We start from the raw sequence: 22,439 nt of genomic DNA, 5'->3' as shown, positions 1-22,439 counted from the left end.
GCATTGTGTACTCTAGCTGTCCTAAAACTTTAATACATTTGCTTTTAAATGCCATTTACAGATTGTTTCTATCATACCTACAACCTAAGTTATTAAAGTTTAAAAGTGCACAAGGACTTTATGAAGACCCTGTGTCACATCCACTGCTCTCCCTCCATCCACAGAAGAAACCTTACCATAGAAGAAAATCAGGTTAGTTAGGTGTGCCTTGCTCTTGGTGAATCCATGCTAGTTGCTCTTGATCGCTTTGCTCTCTAGGTGCTTTACAATAGACAATAGATTCCTTGAGGACCTATAATGTTTTTCTACAGTAAAAAACAAATGAAAACAGAGAGCTAGCAGTTTCTGGGGGGTGCCTTGAGTCTAAAAATTCAAGCACCACTGCTGTATGTGCTTATCAGAAGATAATATGTAATTGCCTGCTGCTCCATTAGCCGGCATCCTAGTTACCTCCATCAGTACAAGATGGGTATGATATTCCACCATCTGTATTTAGTCATTTCACACTGTCTCTGCACTGGTATAAATAGAGATACAAGGTGTTTGGTAATGGAAAATCAGGTCTTGTTTTATTACAGACCTCCTTAATACACACTGAGCATGTCTACATGTGCAATTAATGCACCTGTATTTTCTTCACAGAAAATTCAGGCTCATTAAAAGTGCTCCAGGGCACATGTCTACATGTGCACCCCAATTGGGAGCAAATTGCAACTGGCAGGAGTAGCCCAGTCCAGGGCTGCTCCTGCCCTGCTCTGCCCCCCTGCAGGAACTAGGGGCAGCTCCAGGCTCCCCTGCATGCCAGCCCTGGGGCTCACAGGGGGCACAGGGGCTGGTCCTGATCCCCACATGGCCTGGAGAGCTGTCTCTGCTCGGCAGGGATGCTGTCTGCCAGCCACGTGAGAATCCTCATGTGGCTGGCAGGTAGTGTCCCCTCCAAGCGGGGACAGGTCTCCTGGTCACATAGGCATCAAGTCACAGTCCAATCACCAAGTGGCTGGGATGCAGCAGTGCCAGCTTCTGGGACAGCTCTACTGGCCACATGGGGACGAGGATGGGTCCCAATCCCCATGTGGCGGGGAGACAGTGGGCCCCACAGCCGGCACAGCTCCCCTCCACATCTGAGCCTGGTCAGCGTCTACATGCGTGCTGCTGCTCAGCAGCTAATGCGCTATTAATCTATTTCCTATATTACTATTGTTGTTTTATTTCTAGTATAGCAGTGGCTAAAGGGTTGCATTACACAATACTATGTAAACATACATGAGGTCCCAGTTTTCAGGTCTTGTTCCAGAGAACTGGCAGTCTGGGAAGACAAATGATCTCCCAAGTTCAGAGAGAGATGGATAGGATCAGATAGATACAGTGTGTTCATAGACGGAGATATATTCTTCTTTTTAAAAGTGATTTATTATAAATGGAGAAAGGGTGGAACTTTCCAAAGCATCTAAGGGAATTAGGTGCCCAATTCCCATTGATTTCCCACTGACAGAGATTAATGGATTGTTTTCGACTGTGCAATGTGCCTGGAGGCTTTGGCAGTAGAGGATAATATATCAGTCAGTGAGTAATATGTCTGCTTGCTAGCTTTGGTATCAGTTCAGTGAATGATAGGGTGGTATTTCACATTAGACTTCGAACAGAGCTTTACTATAAAATTGGGTTGTTTATTGTAAATTGTTTATTTTTGATGTAGGCAAAGAATCCTGGGAGAGAGCTGCAAAGGTCTATGGGATACAACTGTGACAGGCTAGCTGGTAGTGATTTAGCCCAGGGGTTTTGAAAGGGTTAAAGGTGATTAGAGGGCTTGGGAATCCCTTTCCTCACCAATCAGGTCCCAGAGACTCACCCTCCGTGTCCCCTGATTGGCCCCTTGGGTCACCTGGAGGGGGATAGAAGGGGCATCGTGGGGTGACTCAGGGGAGAGACCAGCGAGGAACAACAAGGAAAGAGTTTCACAGAGCTGGCAAGAGCTGGGCCAGCGGGGCGGGAGCCATGCCCCAGAAGAGCCTGGAGGAGCGGGACCTGCAGGCAGCAGTGGGACCCTCAGCAGCGCGGCGTGGGCCGGCAGGAGAGGCTCCCCGCTGGGCTCCAGGATCCCCTGGGAGAGGCTGCGGCCAGCAGGAGAGGCTCCCCCGCCCCCCGCTCCAGGAAGGATCTGACAGGTTCCCAGCGCTGCTTCCAGCTCCTCCAATCAGAGGCCAGGCAGCGCGACGTGAGGCCGGGGCTCCGGGAAGGTCGAGATCCCTAGCAGCCTGGAGCAGTGCCTCCAGTGGTGGCTTGTGATAACGCTTCTGCCTACCCCGCGGGAGAGCTGAGTTCAAGTCCTAGCTGGGATGACTTGAGGTGAGTGAAGTGACAAGGAGGAGTTCTTGTTGCAGTGGAAAGGGGCCATTGTGTCTCCCCCCTCCCGGTACCTAGGCCCTATGTTCCTTGGTAGTTGACGTTTGGTATTTTGTGCCTTTTATATTTCACCAACCCGTATTGTTTGTTCTGCTGTTTGTGTTTTATATTTTGTTAACTCTGTCTGTTGTCAACTGGATGAATATGTCTATAATTGTAAGTGTCTAACTTTTGTTGAATCCTGCCCCCTCAGGGTCCCTATACTCCCTGGTTTCTACTGGTTATGTTCCCAGCACTGTTCTCTCATTAAAAGGTATATCGTTAAGTCCCCATTGGTGGTCTGGCTCTGCTCTATAGGGGAAGGAGAGTCCCTACACCTCCCACAGCACTTGTGCATCTGCTCCGATCCCTTCAATTGGAGAGGGGGTACCTCCTGGAGTACCGCCTGCCTTACACCACCATCAAGGATTAGGAATCCGGGACCATGGTTAAAACGTGATGCCAGTATCATGGGCAGAGGTAGCATGGCTCGGGTGAGTTTCAAACCATGATTTATTTCCTTTTCCCCAAATTCACAGAAAACTGAGTAAGTATAATTTGACTAAATTAGATTTTCCAGCCACCTAAAACTTTTAGCTGAGACTGTACTAATATGACAGAGCTTTTTATTTTCTACCTTCTGATACTCAGCAGGTTAGGGACATTGTTGTCACAAGAATGTTCCCAATTCAGTGAAATCTGAGTGCGTAATTACATTATTTTAAAAAAAGCCTTTGCCAAAAAAACCAACCATTTTGTGCAAAAGAAAACTTCATGGCATCTCCCTTTTTGATTTGAATAGGGGGGGAAATATGTGAGTCTAATGAACTCTATAATAAGTTCCTGTGGCATATTCTGAGCAAGGCAACCTTTAGCACTATTTGCATTATTAACATCCTAGACAGGCAAATTGGTTGACATTTGACACCATAAAAATCATATGAAAAACTTTATTAACTTATTTTGGCTGTCTCTTTTGGATTCAGTCTAGATCCTAGAGAAAAATACAATTCCTTGGAAGTGTGTTGAAAATTGTGAGTGCTCTGTGTTTATTCTTAGTGTTCATTTAAGGAGTGTTTATTTAAGGTCTTCATAAATTCCTGCCTTTGAAATCAACATGGAATATCTGTTGACTCCAACTGGTGCGCTTTGCAGAAGGTCTCGAGTAGGAATGAGGACAAAAGCTGGTGAAGTTCTGTTGGCATTGCATTTTGGATGGGAAGGTCCTTTAATGATACCCTGTTCCTCTGTCATACAGTAGGAATGAAGCAGTCATGTCCCCTAATCTGGCTGTACCTTATGTTTCAGAGACATTGGTGGACCTCAAAATATTCATTTAGATATTCGTGGTCTGTCTTTGTTAGATGCTTGACTTCTGTGCTTACACTGTACAGCTGGTGAGCTGGTGGTATAAGCCGTGGCTGAGAAGCCTCAGCAGAAGTGCTGTTTCTGGAAATTTTGGATTTAATAGATATGTGAGTTCAATCCACTATCTTCCTTCATGAACACAGGTAACTTGTCTAACCTCTTTATGCCTCAGCAATGATTACTGGTTTCTGTGACACCAGGGACTAAAAGGATGGTATTTACCGATAAAAGAATGAGGTCTCCATAGGCTGAATTAAAGAGTCACACTGCTGAAGATCTGCAGCAGAGTTGCAACAGCCACCAAATGGGCACAAGGGAAGACAGGCAATGTATGCTGGGCAGTGAGTTACACCTCAGTTTCTCCACCTGTAAGATGGACATAACGGTGCTTCCTTTTTTCCTACCTTTTTTCTGTATAATTGTAACAGGGTAGTCTGGCCCTTTAAGAGGGAGCAGACAGCCCTGCTGTAGAAGCCCAGATATGGGTGTTTAGCCACAAGGGCATATCTCACTAACTGTCAAAACCCAAGAGGAGAGAGCAGAGAAGAGTGATTTGGCTGAAGGAGCAGTTTGTATACTGGTGGTGAACTGGACCCCAGATAAGCTTGCTACCAGGATGGGGCCACAGCACCGTACTGAGACAGAGCTAAGCAACCCCTCCTGTGACCTGGGGAATGGCTAAAAGTGTCTCTGCTGGTTTATGTATTTGTTTGGGGCAAGCGCTGTGTTCAGGGGAGCAAAGGGATCAAAGCCAGCCTGCAAGGAGCAGGCGCACCAACCCGCTGGCAATAGTCTTTTCAGATTCCAAGCTTTGTGAATCAGGAAGTGTCTCCCCCCAGTGTATTTGTACAGTGCCTAGCACAGGGGGGACCTCAGTCCCATTTGGGGGGTCTCTGCACACTACCACACCTCCATTAATCAACAAGCAGAAAATCCTGCAATCAGATTTTAACTGAGATCTTAAATCTCCATTCCTGACGTGGTTTTTCCCACACAGTTCTCTGTGACGTCTGACTCTTCCCGCTCTGCATCAGCCCTTTCTCTCTCCACTTTGATACTGAAACATCTTGGACAACGTGCGGAGAAGAGTCTACCCCTTCTTCCAACCGCTGCTTTCCATCGACCAGGTCCAGCCTGGACTCAGTTCAGAGCGTCGGACTTGATGCTGTTGCAAACAGATGGGCAGGAAGCAAACAATGTGTGGCAGAGAGGTGTGATTAAAACCCAAATGTTTGGGGCCATTTCACATTGCTCTGTGCAGAAAAGTTTGCTTCATTCTAGCTTAGCTTTTTTTTCCCCTTAGAAACAATCAGACTGACAGTCCTTGGCTTCCTTCCAAGCATGTAACTGCTGGATTCTCGGCCGTCAAGAATCTCCCTTTGCTTGCAAGGTCTTTCAGGTGCTGTGCAGTTCTTTCCTCCCTGGTACAAGGTTTGCAGTCTTTTCAGAGAAGGCTCTTCTGAAACCCTGACCTGTTTCTGCTGCAAAGCTCTCTGCAGCTCTTTCCCTTTGTGTTTGCTCTTAGATTGATTTGAGACTGTTTTTCGCTTTTATTGCCCAAAAGGCCAGTAAGACTAGGTCATGGGTCTGAGATTTGCTGAGATTCTTGTCTGCCTTTGTCTCTCTCTCTCTTTTTTTTGTGCAGGTAATGGGTTCTTTGGTGCCTCTAACACAATGTGCTTTTTTTCATGCTCTCACTTTGTTCTTCTTTCTTCCAGGCAATGTGGACTTGGTTCTTCTTGCCTGATTTTACTCTGACAAAGGACAGCTTCAGAAAAGGCAGGCAGTGCTTGCCGTGTTGAGAATCCAGCAGCCTTGAGAACCAGGTTTGTTCTCTTTCTACTTCAGATGCTTTTCTGATCTCTATTCTTAACTGGCCTGCAGATTTGCTGAGCAAGGATGTCCTCAGTCACTCTGAGCAAAATTCCTGCCCAATCACGTCCATATTAATAGGCAAGTGCCTCTATTGTAACGTGTGCCAACAATGGCAGAAGAATTGAAAACCTCCTTCAGTGACTAATCGCAAAGAGGTTGCATCATGTAGAAGGCCTGTGACCAGGGTAATTTCTGCTAAGCTCAAGCTACGAATCTTGGGGCAGATGCTATTTATGTTGCACAGCACTTCAAAGGCAGCCCGGCAAGAAAACTGCTAGCAGGAAATGAAGGTCAGCTCAGGCCTTTTAAACACTACATTACTTAAATGGCTTTTCCTGTCTCAGCTGTCTAGTTCTGAGATTAGCACAACTCCAAATGTGGCATTTTGCTGCTGTTTTCTGCTGCGGTAAATCACAAGCACATTGCCAAGCCAGGTCTGAGAAAGAAAAATATGGAAAAAACTTTACAAATTCGCAAGAGTTTGAGTGAAAACTTGGCTAAGAGATCTTCTAAATTAAACTCGTTAAATATTTGAAAATTGCAGCGTGCCTCGCAATATAGCAAAACTATGCTCTGTGTTGTGTTCTCACACCCGCTAGCACCTCAATTATTTAAAAAAAAATCCTCAATGTTTATATTGTTTGATATTACTTATTGCCCTCTGATTTCTAAGGCTTTCAACATTTAAATCCTATGTATGAATGCACCTCTGTTCATAGGGAAAATCACAGTTTCTCAAGTGTCAAGGGGGGCTTTGAAAAATGTGAATCATCAAGGTTTTAGGTCACTGATGTAACTGTCAATGTAATTAACACACACTGCCATGTGAGTCTGGATAATTGAGGTCCAGGTAATTGAGGTTATGCAGAGCTTTATAAAGCAGAAACAGAGGGTCCTCTGTACCTTGCTTAAGCAGCCTCTATAAAATCAGTGGAGCAGTATAATCAACATATTGTGTGGTTTGCATCTGGGGAAAAGCCACTACTGTTTTTCTTTTTAACTACCCTGGATGGAAAAACAACCGGTTTCCCCACGCACAAGGCCCGGAGTCTTGGAAGACATTGTACAGGGGGAGCGCTGTAGATAGTGCGATTATTGTCCCGCGCCTTTGAGCTTCACAACACCAGGCACAAGGCACAAGGCCAGAATCTACTCTTTCACACCAAATGTAAGTCCAGTGCTAGCACTCAGGAGGTCACTGGAACTACTCCAGGTTTAATCTGGTATAAGTGAAAGCAGCATGTGGCCCAGGCTTCAGAGCTGTACATGGTTAGAGAGCTACTTTACTCCTAATCACTCGGAGACCATCCCTCCATAACCACGACCCACCCTGACAACTGTGGTCTTCAGGAACGCTACAGCTGACCAGGCTTTGCGTGTGCCAGAATGTGGGTATTTTTCAAGTCCAGCCCAGCTCTTCCTTCGCATGTGAAAGCTGAGTCCTTCAGTGGTTCAGTTTGTGTTCCTTAAGGTCTTTGTCTCTTAATGGTTGCATCTGAGCTCCCACCACTTTAGGGAGGTCAGTCGTGTACAATGCATCCTTTTTTTTTCTTACATGCTTGAAGTCTTGTGAAATAGTTATTAAGGCTGAATTTTAGTGTTTGAGCTCCCATTCAGATCACTGGAGTAGCTCACCCTGAAAAACCTCTGTTTCAGGCTCTCTGAAAACTCAGGCAGGTGTCTCTGCATTTATGTCGGATTGTGAAGGTTTTCTTACAGCCATTAGAGTGGAGAGCTTTATTGCAAATTAAGGTTATGACAGAAGAAGCTTGAGAGACCTGTCTGCAGCTATTCAGCTGTTCCAATTCACCCCCTGCTTTGGGATGATCTGGGTAAAAACATGGTGATATAATACATGCGTGTGTGTATATGTGTGTGTGTGTGTATACATATGTGTGTGTGCATGTATAAAATCGGTTTGCATCACATAATGCAGAATTTAATTTATTTTTTCAGTGAAATAAATCAAACAAACAACATGTTTATTTTGGGTCTTGGCTAATTAAAAATAGCTGTTTTTACCCTTTAGAACATTCAGATCAATTTGGAAACAAGAGCTTTGTTTTAAAACAAAATTCACAACTTTTCACTCTTAATTATTTCTTGCTCTTTTGTCATCTGGGATAGGGACAGAAATTACACATCAACCAGTATATAAGTGATTGGAAACTGGTTCAAATCTGTAACACAACAGAAGTTCAGTGCACATAAACCACTTTCAAAATGCTGAAACCAGTTTAAGATAAACCTGGATGGATGTAGTATCAGACTTAACTGATTTAGGTTAAATCAGTTTATTGAACTTCTGTCCCAGTTCTCCTCACAATTCAAGTTAACTGACAGTCCCCCAGTGTCCCAGGGTGCTTTGCACCTCCCCTGCAAACCTCCCTTCACAGGGTGGGCAGGCTAGCTTTGGCCCAAGCTGTCTGCTCCAGCACAGCAGGGAGGCATGCTCTATGCCCCTCGGCTTCTGCCCTGAGCCACTGCAGGCATGTGATTGCATTTCCAGAATCAAAAGTGAATGTCTGTTAACTGGCTTATCAGTTCAATCTGCTTTATCAGCTTAGACTAACCCACAAACACTGAATCAATTCAGCCTCAGGCTTTTTGACTGTCTGTACTTAGCCCTGAAGCTATTCATTGAATTTAACCTTTATTCAATGTCCATTTATTACTGACCAAAAAATTGTTTTGCCCACCATATTTTATGCTAGTTTCCCCCCCCCAACAAGTAGCCTTTCATTTCAATAGAATGCAGAAATTATTCAAGGTCTGCTCATGTGAATAATGTCACAGAAGGAAAGGATGTGAATACAGGCAATGATATTAGTTAAACATGTGCTGGGATACTATTGTGGTGTATTCCTCAAAAATGCTGGGATAAATAGGTGGGCAGGATAGGATTTGTGAGCTTTTAGCCCCAATTCTACTCTCACTTACACTAATTTCACATTCTTGTACCTCCATTGCCTTCAGTAGAAATATTGCTGATTTATACTAGTGGGAAAGAGAGGGGACATACGTTTTAGCCACCTGTTTATACCTGGGAGTCACTCAGGGCCAACCCTTGTGGGGGGCGAATAGGGGCGACCTCCCTGGGCCCTGTGGACAGTGCTGTACAGGCCCCGCAGCAGCTGCTGCCTCCTGTTGCTGGCTCCATGCTCTGGCTGCTCGCCCCACACCGGCTCCATGCTCTGGCCACTCACCATCTCCCGGCCCTGCACGGGCTGATATGCCCCAGGCCTACACACCCCTAGGGACAGCTGGAATCACTAAATCCTTAATATAACCTAGAGGAGTTCTAAGTTATGGCCTGTAGAATAGTCCTTTTCATTGCACTATACCCAATCATGACAGATTCCTGGGTCACAGTGACCTGGCCCTACTCCCTGCCTGTCTTGCAATGTCCTTTTGGCTGTGGGGAGCCAGAAGCAGATACGTTTACAGATATGCAAGAAGCTCCAGCTGGCCAGTTACGGCAACCACCCAACTGAACTGAGTTTCCAAGTAAAGCAAAGGAGCAGCAGTATGGGAGGCTGGGCAGGGTAAGGACTCAGGCACTCTTGTACATAATTACCAGAGCCAACTGCATCTCAGATTACATCATGGTGCTATAAGGGGACATTTTCCTGCCTGCTGTGTGTATTATATTCAATACAAATGAACAGCTAAAGGCTTGATTCAAAAAAAGCTTTATGTACACGCTAAAGACTGGGAACGAGTCAGCACAGCACTTCGTGCTTAACCTTAAGCACATACTCAGGGTCTACTTTAACAGGACTTAACAATGCACTTAAAACTAAGGAGATGCTTCAGTGCTTGTCCTGCATGGGAGCCATGATTTATTTGTCATGCAGGAATGCCCCTGTGGAAGCTTGTGAATTACTCTGGTGAGTAAGGAGTGTGATCTGATGCACAGGTATGGAAAGAATAAGGGGGAGCCCTCAAGTTTTCCCCCATAAAATTTACTGTATATGAAGCACCCTCAGTCCAGACCAGGGTGTGAGGGCTTCCATCTTCTCTGAATAAAAGCCAATAAACAAGACAATATGTTGAAAACCATAAATGCATTTTTTGATTGCAAGACTCCTATTGCATTGAATTGCTAATTTCCCTTGTAGTTGGGGTGGGAGAATGTTAGCTGTGGCTACCTTGCAGCCTACACATTATTATAACACAAAGCTGATAAGGTTTACCATTCCCCATTAACACTAGGGACAGAAATTACACATAAACCAGCATAAGTGATTGGAAACTGGTCTAAACTTGTAACAGAACAGAAGTTCAGTGCACACAGACTGGCTTCAAAATGGCCAAACCCAGTTTAAGATAGACCCTAACGGATGTAGTATCAGATTTAATCAGTTTAGGTTAGACTGGTCTATTGAACTTCTGTTCCAGATCTCCTCCTGATTCAAGTTATTTTGCAGCCCCCCACCATCTCAGAACGCTACGTGGTCCCTGCTTAACCCTCCCTCGCAGGGTGGGCAGGCTAGCCAGTGCTCCTCTGCTCCTGCTGAGCTGGCCTGGCCCCCCCCCGCCCCGCCCCCCAGCAGTCAGAGCTGGGGCAGCAATACCTCTGCTCTCCAGCCTGCAGCCTGCCTGTGCCTGTCAGTCCTGTAGGACAGCAGGAGGGAGGTGGGGGAACAGAGCCCCCCCAACCCTAGCTCTGGTTCCTGGCCTGGGGCACCTCAGGAGGTTTTCCCTGCCCCACCCCAGGCTCCCCCCTGCGCTGTCATCTGCCCAGCTGTGGGGAACCCTGTGCTGAGGGCGATTCCCATCCTGCGTGGCTGGGCCAGCTGCTCAGCAACATGTGGGAAGACACTCAGCTCGGGGTGGGGATGGCACTGGGAAGCGAGACTCCTTCCCTCCCCTAAGGAGGGACAGCAGGGGCTGAGGGTGTGTTGGGCAGCCAAACATGATGGCCCCCCCTTTGGCTTGCATGATCTGGGCTCTGCTATGGCCAGCAGGCCAGGAGGTGTGATCCAGCACCCCTGTCCTTCTGGCCTCAGCCAGTGTAGGCATCTGTCTGCCTTTCCCATCTGAAAGGTGAATATGAATTCCTTTTGTCACTGGTCCAATATACACAGTTTAGAGAAACCTGTGAAGACTGGATCAATTCCACCTCAGGCTTTTTTGCTTGTCTGTACTTAGCTTAAATGGAGAAACTTATGCATTTAGATAGGCCATTTTTTAAGAGACCAAATCGTGATTTGGGTTTATTGCACAAATATTTTATTTATTGCAAGCTCATTTTCGACTCTGACAAATATTTTCTGCATCGTTTGCAATTCAAAAGGCGTAGTGACAAACAGTCATTAATGTTTAAAGTCAAAGGATATTATTTAGTGTGCTTCTAGTCATGTTATACATTATGCATTAAATACTTTTTGGTGGCACACTTATTAAATACAAATTGAGGAAAACCAACCCCTCCATGAGAATGGGAGTGCCAAACACCTATTTTTCTCCTTTAAATGTGACATACACATGCAAGTCTTCAGATTTCCAAGCTGGGGTTATTTTTTACTCAGTGCTGTTTTCCATGTGAATTTTCTGGGCTATGGGGACTTGTTGGAAAAGATCAAACATAACGTATATATGTTAATGCATAAAACAGATCTATTTACCTCACTGGGGCACTGAGCATTAATTACTCCCTGATTAGAAAGCAGATGAAGATGAAAAGCTCTATATAAATGCTAGATATTATATTTTCATTCTGTACTGTGGCTGAATATGAAGTTTGTTGCTTACTGCATACTGGGAAAAGTCTACATTGGGCACAGAGTATTGCCTAATGCACAGGGTATCAAAAGCTCAGGGTGATACTCAAGAATGTTAATCTGAAGCAACAAAGTGGATTTAAACCCCAGCGTGGCTACTCTCATTTAGAATTAAAGTGGCCTTAATTTGATTTAACCCATTTCACTTCCAAAGTGAATTTAGCTACATTGACTCAAGGGGCGCCTATACGTAAGCATGGAGGCTGCTCCGACGTTCTGGACTTCCAACGTGTCGAAGCAGCCTCCTGCATCTCATGTATCTGTGTCCACCCCTCCCCCATGCTTAAATATGGTAGAGGGAACGTTTGAAATAAAACTTGTCAAACGAGCCTTAGTTCAAGTGCCCCAGCCGCCATTTTTAAGCACAAGGACGCTGATACATGAGATGTGGCAGCAAATTTAATTATAGCCAAGGTCCTTATGGGGGTTTAAGGCTCTTTAAACCCTTTTATCTTAATTTCACAACTCAGGTTAATTTGGAATAACTTTACTAAGAGTCCCTATGCTGACAAGCCTAGAGCTAACCCAGCTGGGCAGCTCCTGTGGATGAAAACCGTGGTCAAATGAAGTTACAAACCAGGTATGTTGCCAGAAGGCTGCAGGAAAGGGCATATTCTGGGGTGGTAAAGCAGCTAAGAAAGGAGCTCTTATGGGTTGGCTGCTGAGTTGAGCCATTTTGTTTCTGGCTGAATGGTGCTTTTGATTGCTCTTGTACTATCATACTGTAAATGCACTTATGGGTCAGGATAGTTAGGGGCTTTAGACAAGTGTTGTCTTAAATCTGTACAACTAGAAAAGTTCCAGGTGACCTCTGTCCTCTCTGCCCTTTCACACCATGCCTGACCTAACCATGCCTAGTTGCCATGCCTAAACCAAGGTGGCTTTTCCTTACTCCACGTTCAGCAAAGGTGCTGTGAGACTAAGCATGGATCAGGCCATAGACATCAAGGGCCTGATTTTTAAAAGGCATGAACACATAAAGCGTCTATTGGTGATAGTGTTGGTACATTTGATCTTGCCTGGCGTGGATGATCTCTTGAGGGCCCTTCTGACCTGCCATTTCTTGCTTCTAAAACTCTGCTGAAGTACGTTGACACTGGAGGTGCCTGGCACCTCTGACCCTCAGCCCTTTGGAGAAATCCTGATGGACTATAGTAGTCTTGGCCCCTTAGATACCCTAAGTAGCTGTATACCCTGACTGTGGCCCAGAACATGATTTATTTTTGCCCGTCTGCAGGGGAAATAACATACGTTCTCTTTTGAGGAGTTATTTTGATTACATACCTCCCCAGAGCTTAGTGCAATTCCCTAACATGTTTTCCCCTCTTCTAGGAAAGAAGAATAGTGTTAAAGTACATTTGGGCCATGTGCGTGTTTTACTGTTGTGTGTATGTAACACTTGGATGCCACAATGACTGGTATGTATAGAGAAAGCTTATCAGAGCTTTCATCCCATCTGCTAATAATGATGTTGCCTTATGCTTCTATAGAGGCATCCCCAGGTCCTTTGCAAATCCTAACATATTCATTCAGGAGATGGTTAGCAGAGGGAGGTCACTATTATTCATTTTCCCAAGTGTCCATCCCTGAGCAGGCGGAATTTGGGACCACTGAGAAAGTTGCATCTATTTGCTGTTGTGAAGTTTTTTGACTCTGACAATTATGTTGAAAATCATGGGGACCACCTTAGCCTTTCTCACATGTTCCCATCTTGTTATGACTGACCCCAATGGCTAGAATACAACTGAAGAAGAGAAAAATGATCCTGTTCTCTAATATGATTTGAGTATCAGGTAGGGAAATGAGTATGGTTTGAGTATCAGGTGTGCATGTGTATGTATGCGTGTGCACACACTTCAGCCAGGGATGAAAAAGGATCCCTAGGGCATGAAATTCCAGTCCGTAAGTCTGGATCGCTGGTGACTTGGGACACATTACTGAACACGTTAGATTCACTTCTCTGTGATATAGAAGCAGTAGCTTCCATGCTTAGCTTGACTCTTAAAAAAATTAAATGCAATGTCAAAGCCTCTCTACCAGTCAGTGGCGAGGGCTGGGGCCCTGGGGAAGTGCCCATAAAATCAGCTCTTTGTGCTGCAACCAAGCCACAAAATTTGCTTTGTCTTACCACAAGTTAAGGAGACCCCTACATATAATGAAAAGGTCCAGCTGGGCCACATCAGGGTCTACCAGGCACCCCAGTTTAGCTGGTATGCAGCAGTACTTCTAACAGGTACATGCTGGAGCTGCAATCAGGCTAAGCTTTCAGGGTCCAGTCAAATGGATGAGTCTGTGCAGGGGCAGGCTGGAGCAATCCATGAGAAGGAACAATGTCATAATTCAGAAAATAGTTTTGCTGATGACTTCAGTGGAGCTGGATGCAAGCATCCAAGTAGCCTCATTTATTTTAACCAATGTTTTATGGATTTTCAAGAACACTCATTGAGGGTTTATTTTCTTCCTGAAGCTAAGAAGAAAGCCAAGCCAAGGAGCAGCCTCCAGAGGTTTGGGGCTGAGAATCTGCGGAGGTAATTAATCTACAACCTCTAAGAAACTTGCATGCAATTTTTCCAGCTTCAAAGATAAACACTGTACCTTTGACTGTAGGGAGTCTGCCTTGCACTGGCTACCACCTGGATGTAAAGTGTGGAGATCGCAGAGTCCATTAAGAACACAGGCATGCATGAAGGAAAAGAACTACACCATAAGAGGAGTAGGCAAACCTCTGCAGACCTTTGTCTCTCTAAGCCACTACTCCCTAACTCAGGCACCATCTCCCAAATCCCAGCTTCCTCAGCCTCCTGTGTTAGGGAGCGTCTCCAAATGATAACTATACAAAGGAGATCCTTTTTCCTATTCTTCTGCAAGACCAAGGTGGAATCCCTGAGTGCAGATAAGATGTTACACAGTTGCAGCTCAAAATGTCTTTTGTGAAAACCATTAGATCCTAGGAAGTGGAGTGTGAGAGACAGGGCTGCACTGGATTATTCATCAGAGGAAGTCACTTTTTATTTACATTCCTTGACCAGTGACATTTAAGACATCTGTCCCAAATCGTAAACTGTCAAAGAGACCAGACCACCCTGTGCTATGGCACCGACAAAAGGAAAATCTTGACACTGAATGTTTGTGTGTTGTCTTAAACCAGAGTCCTCTTGCCGAGATGTCTTCTCTAGTGGAAATTAAATAACATACAGTTGCCCCTGTCTCCTAGGCTCATTACTGTCTGTCAGTTCTGACCATTATATCCATTTAAGATACCACAGGGAGAAGTTATTGGAATTCTTCTGATATAGTATTCCTTAAAAAGTCAATCAAAAAACAATCTAGTGCACTTAAAGCTTTTACAGCTTTGCTGAAGACGGTCTCTCAGCATCGGCTAATCTGCACAATCTACTCCAATGGTGAAATATTTTTAAGGGCATGCAGAGGAGAATACCTGCCCGTTTGTGAACTATAATAATGGCTCACTTGCACTGTGAAGTGGGAGTACAATGGGGTTATGAAGCAAATGCAATTTCACCTGCTTCCACAGCTTAGCTGGCTACTTCCTGTGCTGAGAAAACCAATTGAGAACATGTGCATTTGGGCTGTTTCACAAGGCCTGTGGAGAGTTGCTCAGTGGGTGGAAATAATTTCATATGGTCATTGATCAGTGAGGTGAACTACAGATGATGGAGTGAAGTTAGTTTGTCTAGACTGCAGCAAGAGGAGGATGTTGCGTGGTAGTGAAGTGAGGTTTTCCTGTGCCATGAATGGTCCCACAGAATCTCAGTCCTGTAAAAGCCCATCGTTATATTTGCTTTTTCATGGACAGGGCAGTGGAATAATGGATGCTGAACCACACTGTGAGATTCTCTAGGCCTCAGATTAAAGGAACATTTACTCTGTTATATAATAGCTGTAACAGGGTCCCTGGCCGGAGCCCTGCTACTTGAGAAAATTCCTGCAGCTGACAGTAATAATGTCCTGGCAGGGCATGGCGGGGAGATGTCCCACACCCACAGTGAGCCAAAGGGGCTCAGCTTTGGGAGATATAAGGAGGACGAAGCCCGGGGAAAGACACCTTTGTGCACCAGGGAGAGGAGAGTTGCTGCAGGAGACTCCTGCGAGAAAGGATCCAGAGGAGGGATTTGCGACACAAGGCAAGCGTTTACCAAGTGACCCTGGAGCCCGGGGCCGGCAATCCCCGCTCACTACTTACCAGGAGTCTACAGGAGTTGTGGTGAGTCCGGGAAAAGCTGAGTCACCACGCTGGGATGAGTCGTGGTTCCGTGCTGGGATCCGGCTAGGTAACACTAAAGCAAAAGGGGTCACAAGACTAGACCCCAGAAGAGACACTGCCCATAACCCCAGAACTCGAGGGGAGAGGGCAGCTGGGTTTGAGTTCCGTGACCCCGAAGACGGGAAGAGTCCTGGAGTCGTGCTGGCACAGAGCGCGGCAAAAGAGACTGGGCAACGCCCATAAAAAGCTGCTAATGAGTTAATTGGCCTCAGGAAGCTGAGGCACAGGTGAAGAGAGAAACCTTTTAATCTTTTTTTCTTTCCCTTATTATTTGGAGTGGGAAAAGACTGGGACTGCAAGGGGGTTACAGCAAGTGACCCGTACAGGAAGAGGCAGATGGAGACACCCTCCATAGGGGCAGCCGGCATAAAGCAGAAGCAACTCCAGTGTGATGATTTCAGGCACAGCTATTAGCCTGCAAAAACATCTGCTGGCACTTAACTGAGAAACTGAGCTACCAGGGATCCTCCTCTGAGCACAGGGGTGATCCTGGGAACAGCCCCGATAAGCTGCTGCCTCCCATCCGGTCCTCTATAAAAGAAAGAAAAGAAAGAATAAAAGCACCCTAAATCATGTAATAGATCAAGCATTGTCATTCCGCAGGTATTGATTAATGTGTCATCTCTTTCCTCCCTTCTTGTTAACAAGATCAAAGTCATGGCAGGCAAGAACCAGAGGAACAGACGGTACCCTGCAGACACGATAACAAAGTGGTGCATTGGCCGGGAAAGCAGACTGCATGACAGAAGCCATGGACATGCAGGCTCCCACGGATTGGCAGCAAGCTCACAACCTGACATTAAGACTCTTCCAGGGCCAGCAGGCCCAGCTGGAAGAGATGGTAAGGATGCGGACTCAAGAGGCTGAAGTAAGAATCCAGCTGTTTGCATGCCAACAAGACCTGTGTGAAAAGATCGAGGTGCAACAGACATCAATGGTACGAGAGGGAGGCAGCTCGGGACTGTGTCGGATGTCAGCTGAGGATGACGTAGAAGCCTACCTAGAGGGGTTTGAGCAGGCAACGCTCAAATAGGACCCGGGAAGTTGGACGGCCAGGCTGGGACCTTATCAGGTCAGTCCAGGCTGCCTACCGCACCCTCAGCAGGGTGGAGGCATGGGACTATAACAAGGTGAAAACAGCAGTTTTAAACTTTCTGGAGATCTCACCGGAAACAGACCAACACAAATTCCAGGCCCAGAAAGGCCCTGAAGTGGGACTGCCTCAATTACTGGCACAGGCCCTCTGGGACCTAGCCAAATGGTGGTTATGGCTGGAAGCATACACCACTCGAGAAATAGTGGACATGATAGTTTTGGAACAGTTCCTGACAGACCTCATGAGCAGCTCCCAGAGATGGTACAGCATAACCAGCCAAAGATTACGTGTCAGCTGAAGGGGAAGGGGAGACCCCCAAGAAAGACTGAGCCGGTGGCCCTGCACCCACTCCACAACAGCATCACCGCACCTCCCAGATGGGGAGAGACCATGCAGAGGGAGGGACGTGCTGGGGGCTACCGGGAAATGACCTGCTACCCCTGCAGAGAGAAGGGCCATATGTCCCAGTTCTGCCCTAGGCCACCCCATGCTCCAACTGCTGCAGCTGAGACACATGACTAGAAGGTGGATTGTAGCTTCAGGCGGCACCGAGGTCCAGGCCAAAAGAGCAAGCCCATGGTGGCAGTTTGAATAGGCAACATAATCATAGTAGCGGTTGTGGATACCAGCTGTTCCTAATCAATGGTATGTAAAGATCTGCTCCCCCTTCATCTAAGGAATCCCGGAAGCCCCGTATCCATAATATGTATGCATGGCGCAGCCTAAACTTATCAACCAAAGAGGGTAAAACTCTCGGTGCTGGGGTGCACGGAAGAGATCCCTGTGGGATTGGCTGAGACATTACCTTACACCGTGCTGTTGGGCATGGATTGGCCACATTTGAAAGAGGTTATTCACCAGTTGATTGCAGACATGCCCAAGGAAGAAGAAAGGAACCCGTAGGCCCTTTGCTTCAGGGATCTGGAAGAAGACCTAGATATAGACCAGATTATAGCAGAAGGGGATTTTCATCAGCAACAATGTCAGGAACCCTTATTCAAGAATCTATGGAGATCCCAACTCATTGGACTGGAGGAAGAAACCAGAAATATGCAGAGACCCCCCAACCCCAAACCTGTGCTATAAGGTAAGGAGAGGCCTTCTTTACAGGGTAGAGGACCAGGAGGAGGGAGGAGAGAGAGCCCAGATCTTGGTGCCCCGGAGGTATTGGGAGGGCTTGCTGTGGGTTGCCTATACCGTACCCGTGGGTGGGCACCTAGGGAGAGACAAAATGGAGGCCAGGCTAAAACACAAGGTCTTGTGGCCTGGCATATACAAGATAGCAGAAAAGTTCTGCGCGGAATGCCCGAAATGTCAAAAAACTGGGGGAGTAAGGCCGGCAAGGGTCCCCCTGATACCAATGCCCCTGATTGAACGGCCATTTGACCGAAGTGCTCTGGACATAGCTGGACCCTTCCCACATAGTAGGACAGGGTACCAATTCATCCTCATGATCATTGACTATGCCACTCGGTTCCCCGAGGCAGTACCGTTGAGGTCCATGACGGCTCCAGCCATAGTGACCCCAACGGCGGGAAGATTCCCGGAGTCGTGCTGCGGACACGATAACAATAGCCAATATATTTCGGCTGTTACTAATTGTATTATAGCAGGTCTAAAGGTCCCAGCCAAGAGTGGGATTTTGATGGTCTGAGTACTGTACACGTAATAAGAGATAGTTACTGTCTCTAAGAACTTATGCCTAAGATACAGTGCAAACAAAAGCTGGAGGGGAAACTGAGGCACAGAGACATGGAATGCCTTTCCCAAGCACACGCTGCTGGTCAGTGGACAGTGCTTCCCACTTCTATGGGCCGCTGCTTTCTACCTGCAACATGCCAAGAACCTTATTCAAGTAATGACTAAATTGTCCCAATGGAGCACTTCCATGCCCCCTCAAAGTATTTCATGTAGGTACACTTCTCCCCTATTTTAAGGATGAGACATGCAGCTCTTCAATAGCATGTCCCAAATTGTAGACAAGGCCCTAGGCAGACACAGGAACATATCAAAGGTATCCTGATTCCTAGATTTTCTCTGACTATGACATTTGTTATCACTTCCCTTGGGTTTTATTTTTGCAATGTGAATTTAGTGTTCATAAAAGTAGGGGGATGGACAGTGGTAGACACCAAAATCCCTTGTTTTAATCACAGAGTAGGCACAGCACTGACAATGCCACTACTCTGATAGGGTGCTTTCACCTTGACCTACGTGGCTTACCTCCATGTGGACAGACAGCTTCATGCCATTCATTCCGGTCCATTCATCTCACAGGTGCCAAATAATGCAAATTATGATGCAAACTATTGCTTGCACAAAGACTGGACATACTAATGTCAAGGCTGGCTTAGAACAGGTTGAAAATGTGATCTTTTATGCAGGTAGCACCTGGGCATAGACCTTTCATCATGGAAATAAACGGCAGCTGTACCAGTGACTCAGTGGGATCATGATTGGATTCACCGGGCCAGTGAAGGTAAATTGCCCCTGCTTTGTTAGCCTCCATGGACAAAACAAGGTAAAGTGTTTTAACCCAGCTGATGACCACAGAAGCCATTTCTGCAGATGATAGAGTGGAAGCAGGAAATATGTTCACATGTGAATAATGACGGCTGTTTTGTAAGGTACAGTACAGCCTCATTATAACAGACCTTGTTTATACCAGTTCCCCTCCTTTTCTACAATTTTAACTGCAGGAACCGATTCTTTCATTATTATGATGCTACAAATGGCCTGATCTAATATAGTGAACACTCTGATAATGTACTTTTTCCCCCAGTCCCATGGTGGTTCATTATAATCAGGTTGCACTATGCCGTACATTTTATGCCATTATTAAAGTACTTCAGTGCCTCACAGTTTGTAACATCTTTATCCAGGTCATGTTGAGCAGTCCTGTTAGCTCAGTTTTACTGAAGCCTGAAGCCCAGATCCTCAAAGGTATTTAGGTCCATAAAATCTCATTGAAATCAATGGGAGTGAGGCACTATATACCCTTGAGGATCTGAGTTTAAGGAACTTACCCAGTGCTCTCAGCCTTTCATACTAAGGCCTGTTTTCCTGCCCCCTGATCATGTGCGTGGCTCTCCTCTGGACTCTCTCAAGCTTCTCCACATCCTTTTTAAATTGTGGAGCCCAGAATAGGATGTAGTACTCCAGCTGCGGCCTCACCAAAGCCGAGTACAACGGGAGGATGACATCCTGGGATTTGCTAGAGAAGCATCTATGGATGCAAGCCAGTGTTTTGCTCGCTTTGCTGGCTGCAACATCACATTGGTGGCTCATATTCATCTTGTGGTCAATCATGACATCCAAATCCCTTTCAGCCGTGGTGCTAGCAAGCGTAGCACTGCCGAGCCTATAAGCATGCTGTGGGTTTTCCTTCCCAAGGTGGAGAACCTTGCATTTTTCGGCATTGAAGGCCATAAGGTTTTCATCCACCATTTTTCGAGCCTGTCAAGGTTGGCTTGGATCACCATCCTGTCCTTGGGTGTCGATGTTTTACCCCAAAGTTTGGTGTCATCAGTGAACTTGGCCAGTCTGCTTCTGATACCAGTGTCCAGTCCGTGACATTCAGTGACATTCTCCAAAATCACAGGTCAAGCCTTAAGCCAGTGGTTCTCAACCTTTTTAGACTGAAGGGCTAGAGACAGACATTACACAGAAACCAATTTAAGTGATCAGAAACTGATTTAAACCTGTAACAGAACAGAGATTCAGTGCACATAAACCAGTTTGAAAATGCCTGAAACTGGTTTGAAATCAACCTGGTTGAATGTGGTATGAGACTTAACTGATTTGGGTCAAACCAGTTTATGCAATGTGTGTCCCAGACCAAGGTGTCCCTTGTTAGACTCTAGGCCCCCTCAGAAATGCCAGTTCTTAGCCTTCACTCAAGTTTGACGACAGAAAAATAATAGGGGAGTTTTTTTGTTGCTCAGAACTCAGAAGGCATTTTTACACGTGCTCTGGTAGGCGTGGGGGGACAGGGGGTGCTTTTATTAGGGAGCGGTGCTAATTAAAAGCGCTCGAGTGTCACATCCCCCGTGCTGAAAAATGGCAGCGGGGTGCTTTGAATTAAAGCTCATCTGGCGAGCCTTAGTTCAAAGCGCCCCACTACCATTTTCAGCACGGGGATGCTAATACATGTGATGCTAGAGTCTGCTGGAGCACATTTATTTCCATACTCAATCAGACTCGATTAATCGAGTCTATTCCAATGCACTGGAGTCGGAGCAGGCTTCCTGCATGTGTATAGGAGCCCAGAAAGGCCACAACAAGGCAGAATGGTTTTAACACTAAAACTATTTGAAACCTCTGGGTTTCTGAATCTTTTGAATCATGTTTGCACACCTAACAGGGCTAAAATTGTGTGGCACCCTTGAAAGTATCTCAAGGCACTGTAGGGTGCTGTGGCACCCTGTTTGAGGATCACTGCCTTAAGCTGTGGATCCTCCTTGCTTCTTTCTCAAGTGAAAAAATATTCTGTTACTTTGTATCACAGGGTTCATTTTTAAAGTAGTGTGAAAAAGCAGCATCTCACTTGGCAAAAGAAACCCTATTGCTGAGAGCAACGTGGTAAAATTAAGAGACTGTAATGCCTAACTAGATGGTTACACGTTTCATTTGAACTGCTAAATGATGTATTCTCAATTTAAAACTCAAACTTGGGACTCTAAGAGTGTAAAGATTGTAAAGTGACTCATAAAATGGCTAACATGACACCTCTATAGACTTTAGGAGATATTTTCTACCCTTTTCATGCCCAATCACGCATTAATTCATTTGGTTGATAAAATAAAAAGTAATTAATATATTTCTGTCATGTATCTCCTTGCAGTAAGAATGATAACATATTCACAAGTGATGGGGATTGGAAGCATGAATTTGATGAAGATGATTTAAAAAGAAAGAAACTTTAATTAAAGTCCAGAAAGGCCATTGAGTCCTAGCATCAGATACTGGTGAAGTTATAAAACAGATGGCAAATGTCCCCAAGAAGAACAGAAGCAGCAGCCTGGAAGAAAGAATAAAAGATACTGTTAACAAAGTAGAAACTTCGCTGAAAAGAAGCCATCTTATGCCTAGAACCCAATTGTATAGGAAGAAATGATTATGCCTTCTTGGTGCAAAACTTTTTTCTATTGTCATTAAAGAGGTATGCACCTTGGTAGAAAACCTTGAATGTGTTTGCATTTATCTCAGATCATTTATTTATTAGTGATTGGTACTGTGGCAGTGGCTAGAGAGCCCTGTTTGGGGTTCACGAGTTATTGTGCCAGGTGCTGTACGCATGCACTGGGTGTGCCAGCACAGTCTTTCTAGGTTGGACCTGCCTATTGCCTACCTTTATGAGCTTGAATTTAGCTAGAGCAGCTGGCTTTAACTTTAGAGTGCCTGACTTTGCATGTTCTGAAAAAATGGAAAATCTATTATGTGGTGACAGGCTGACAGCCCCCTGTCCCACCCGCTCTCCCTTTTCCCTGGTTAAACAGTGAGAATTAACCCTTTCGCTCCACCGCACAAGCCTCTGCTTGATTAAGTCCAGAAAGCAACAGACAGTGGTGTGTTGCCCTTCACTATGTGGACCGGTGTCCTAGAACAGGGATGGGCAAAATGATGGATCCAGCCAGTGGCTGTTCTC

The 22,439-nt window shown here is 45.7% G+C and overlaps 1 long non-coding RNA gene across 2 annotated transcripts; it reads left to right on the top strand.

The window, feature by feature from the left end:
* Nucleotides 1–2,320: 2,320 nt before the first annotated feature.
* Nucleotides 2,321–22,076, top strand: LOC149872281 (uncharacterized). 2 transcript variants are annotated; one of them, XR_016440612.1, is made up of 4 exons: nt 2,321–2,346; nt 16,345–17,879; nt 19,177–19,271; nt 21,636–22,076. It is a non-coding gene; the product is annotated as an uncharacterized LOC149872281 (long non-coding RNA). The 2 variants fall into 2 exon arrangements; XR_016440611.1 differs by lacking the exon at nt 2,321–2,346 and having other exon boundaries at nt 16,063–17,879.
* The last annotated feature ends 363 nt before the right edge of the window (nt 22,077–22,439 follow it).

Source organism: Crocodylus siamensis, chromosome 2, assembly GCF_052110815.1.
Source record: "Crocodylus siamensis isolate JL-2025a chromosome 2, ASM5211081v1, whole genome shotgun sequence".
Taxonomy (NCBI): Eukaryota; Metazoa; Chordata; order Crocodylia; family Crocodylidae; genus Crocodylus; species Crocodylus siamensis.
Note: the sequence above shows the minus strand (reverse complement) of the source record. Positions and strands in the feature narration are given on the sequence as shown.